The sequence below is a fragment of the Silurus aristotelis genome (assembly GCF_946808225.1).
Source record: "Silurus aristotelis genome assembly, chromosome: 11".
NCBI lineage: Eukaryota > Metazoa > Chordata > Actinopteri > Siluriformes > Siluridae > Silurus > Silurus aristotelis.
The window spans coordinates 10,929,015-10,933,314 of record NC_139584.1 but is presented as its reverse complement, the minus strand read 5'-3'; the positions used below and the strand labels follow the sequence as shown (position 1 = coordinate 10,933,314).

Below are 4,300 nucleotides of genomic sequence, written 5' to 3'. Positions count from 1 at the left end.
CCATTTTTTATATTTTAGTTGCGGGTGGGATTTTTAAAACCTGGCAACCATCTCCAAAAGCTATCGCGAGAGTTCAACATTCAAGTAAAAACCTCATGTGACTTGTTTTTTGTCTCACCCGGCGGGTTCATAGTCCCTGAACCCAGCAAGCTTTCTAAAACATGGAGGTTCCTACAGCACTTTCTATTTTTATTTCCTCGTCTCAGTCATTGGCATGTGCTTGTAAATGCACAACAGTATAAAAGATAATGCGCAGTGTACAAGCTCCTTATTTAATTAATTAGATATAATTACTTCATGTTACAACTAAACATATGCAATACACTGACCAAATCATCCACTTCAATATGTGGTGTTTGCTTCATGTTCAGATTCACTGAAAAAGCTTCAGGACATCCTACAAAACCAATTCCAGGAAAGAGATCATTAGGAGGGAGAATACTGACACCTAGTGTTCAGATTGATACACGTTTTCCAGTGGGCGGTTCCAGATGTTCCCAAACCGGGTTCCATAATACCCTCAATCCACCAAACATCACGGTTTTCTCTGCTTTAACACACCCAATCAGCAAGAAAGGAAGTACTCCAGGATCAGGGTTCCTTGGTCTGTGGGGAAGACAATTTAATGCTTATGATGCAATAAAACAAGTCAGGGTGGCACAGCAGTGCTGCTGCCTCAAAAATTCAGTGTTTTATCCTGTCTGGACACACTTATCCCATGTACAGTATATGTGAATTTTCTTTTGTGGTCTCAAGAGTTTTAGAGGTAGGAATGGTTCTTCAACTGTTGGATAATTATTAGCCTATATACCGCTGATATGTTGGTTGCTGACTCTAATCTGGGTTTTTGTAGATGATAAATAAATCGTATAGAAATCTTGAACAAGAACATGACCAAAATTTAATCCGACATATTGATATTAATGTCTGAATTTAGTTTTCCATCATATCAACATCATCATATTAGGACGTGATTTTAGACCTAAGTCACAGGCTGTCAAATTACATGTTATGTATATATGTACAGTAAATATGTAATATAACATTTTTTAAATCAAAATCATTTATCTGATATTCAATCACATTATATACTGACAGGTAGATTTAAAAACATAATTTCTGGTTCATGTATTATTTTGCATAGGTGATGTTGGGAAGTTTACATGTAATGCTGTATCAGTAACCAGTAGATAATTTAAGCAAATACAAATACGAATAAAGCAACAACAACAACAACAACAACAACAATAAAAATAATAATAATAATAATAATAACAATAATATAGGATGGTAGATAATTACAGTTAACTTCCAATTAGATAAATGTAACTAGCCTTTTGGCTTTGTAAGCAGAAGTACAGCATGTGTCAGCAAGTGTCAGATGCTTAGAAATGCTAACGTCTGCATTTTAATTGTGTGAGTGGTTCATTGTATTTAAGCTCCACTCATGAATACAGTAACAGACTACACTGCTAATATACAAATTACCATTCAAATGCCTTCTGTTTTCTGTTCATTGTATTAGTCATGGACATTTAAAAAGAACACATGCTGAAGGGTGAATAACAATACAAATGACTACCCAGACCATTTTTTTTTAAATATATATATATATAACTCACTAGGTAAATGATTAGATGTATAAGTGCTTGTTGCTATGGGAATTAATGAATTGGTTTCATACCATTGGAATTACAGGGACAGTGGTTGCTTTGAAGCTCTCCTGAGAGAAATGGCTATGTTATGAGGTAGCTATGAAACATTACACCCACCACATAAAGAAACACCTCATAAAGTCCATTTAGCAGAAGCCAGTGCTGAAGTGTCACAGTTCAATACATGTTTTTCTTTCTGTAACAGAATTGACTCTTGGTTAGCTAAATCTCAACAGGCAAACATTTGCCCATGTTGTTTCTGTACTAAAAAAAAAAGGAAAAGAAAGCTTGTTTACCTAATATAATATAATATAATATAATATAATATAATATAATATAATATAATATAATATAATATAATATAATATAATATGAGAGGTGTACGAAGTTTTGGAGACATGGTGAGGGAGATGGTTTGGACATGTGTAGAAGAGGGACATGGGGTATATCAGTAGAAGAATGCTGAGGATGGAGCCACCAGGAAGGAGGAAAAGAGGAAGAGCAAGGAGGAGGTTTATGGATGTGGTGAGGGAAGACATGCAGGTAGTTGGGTTGAAAGAGGCAGATGTAGAGGACTGGGGGGTATGGAGACGGATGACTGTGGCGACCCCTAATGGGCCGAAAGAAGAAGAAGAAGAAGAAAAAGAAGAAAAAGAAGAAGAAGAAGAAGAAGAAGATGATGAGAGGTATGTGACAGCGGTGAGCGAGTGGGGGAGCGGAGCCGGGCGGAATGAGCGGCAGCAGCACCTACAGCTGATGAGACTAATCAGTGCGCTCTGTTTCAGTCCGGCGACCCCAGTAAAGAGGAGCGAGACACCAGCCACGGAGAGCGAGAGCCACCAAGCAGAGACCGGCGGAAGGGTTGGCGAACTGTGACTGAGCGCGGGCGGACCACGAGGAAACGTATGCCGGTCCACGAGGAAACTCGGCGGGCGCTAGAAATGGAAAACGTGCCAATCCGCGAGTGGGGCGGGCGTACGCCCTGGGAAGGCGGGAAAAACTGGGAGACGTCCCGAACCGAGTGTGTGGGTGAGCCCCGGCGTGAGTACTGAAAAGATACGCCGGGGTGAAAACTATATTAAATAAAGAAAGTTCTGCTTGGTAAACGTTTGCCTGTCTCTCTTTCCTTCAGCGCGTAACCAGTGAGTTTGCTACAAATATATAATGTTGTATAATATAATGTAAAGCACTCTGATCATAAGTCTTAGTATGAAACATACATTAGATTTTATTTCAAAACTATTTATATATAGTTTTAATTATATATATATATATATATATATATATATATATATATATATATATATATATATATATATATATATATATAGACATGTAAATTATATATATGTTGGTAATACACAACCACAAATGAGGGAATACACATTGTACTATTTGCCAGTCCATCGTGGGTTATCTTGCATATACACATACCTTCCTAGGTGCAGCCCACAATCCAACTACTAGAACACAGTAGTAGTTTGTGCATGTTGATTTGTAGACCTATTTAAAAAAAGATCTAAATTTAATTTCTGATGACTGGAAAAAAAACTCATATGCTCTGCCCAGTTACTTAAGTCCAGGCTCAAACTGGGGACTCAGCGATTCCTCCTGTACCACATACCACAACCATTACTGAAAGCACTTTACTTGTTTTCTCTTAAATGTTTATTGACTACCAGTACATTTTATTTAATGAGTTTTGCATTGCAGAGGAAGTTTTATTAATACATTCATTCATTCATTTTACATCTACTTTACCTGCTGGGGGTCTCAATTGAAACAGGAGAAGGGCAGGCCAGACTCCTCTATACTCAACTATAGATTCCAGAACCTCTTGGGGGATCTCCAGACTTTCCCAACTGTGAGATATGATCTCTCCAGAAAGTCCTGGGTCAGCACTGGGGTCTCCTCTAGTGGGAAATGCTCAATACAGCATAATTGTTAAGTGTACAAAAACACTTTAACTGGCTCCTTTGTCTTCATAGGGGCAGTGGCTGGTGGCAGTAGAAGATAGAAAATGCTGGAACATTTCTTTTACATTGCTTTTCTTCGTGTTTTTATTACACCATTAAAGTATGTTATCGTTGTATGTTAGGGAATTTAAAATGCATCCAGTCATATATGACAGACAACATATTTCGGATCTTTAGCCTGACCTTGTGTCACCATGTTGTATTGATCTGCCACTGTTACAGTGGTGGGCCGTGCATTTGGTACCTGTGCCTTCAGTGGGGACTTTCCCGACTTTTCCACCTCTTAATACCACCACTATCACTTCGCGATTATAGAAACAATCGATACAATACAAAAACGCAATATAACAAGAGGCATTTCAGGGTGAATGCCATTTTACTAGCAAGAAACCCAGTTAACACAACTCCAAACCTCTACACTACAACCGCAACCGTGCCACCTACATCATCTGGAGCAGTTCAGAATAAATTTTAGTCTAATAACATGACAAAAACATAAAAATGTAAATAAAATACCACCTACCCACCAGACATGCATAGTCATAATGTGCACCGCTCCTCAGAGGCTGTTGGTGGTACTGCTTGTATTCACTGGTCTGGAAGTGGTGAACAAACCCTTTCCTGGGCTAAGACAAGCTTCGGGGTTGGCCAACCTCCTCACCATGTCTA

At 38.5% G+C, this 4,300-nt stretch overlaps 1 long non-coding RNA gene across 1 annotated transcript; it reads left to right on the top strand.

The window, feature by feature from the left end:
• Positions 1–372: 372 nt before the first annotated feature.
• Positions 373–2,761, top strand: LOC310733844. The gene is made up of 2 exons (XR_014535895.1): positions 373–766; positions 2,441–2,761. It is a non-coding gene; the product is annotated as an uncharacterized lncRNA (long non-coding RNA).
• The last annotated feature ends 1,539 nt before the right edge of the window (positions 2,762–4,300 follow it).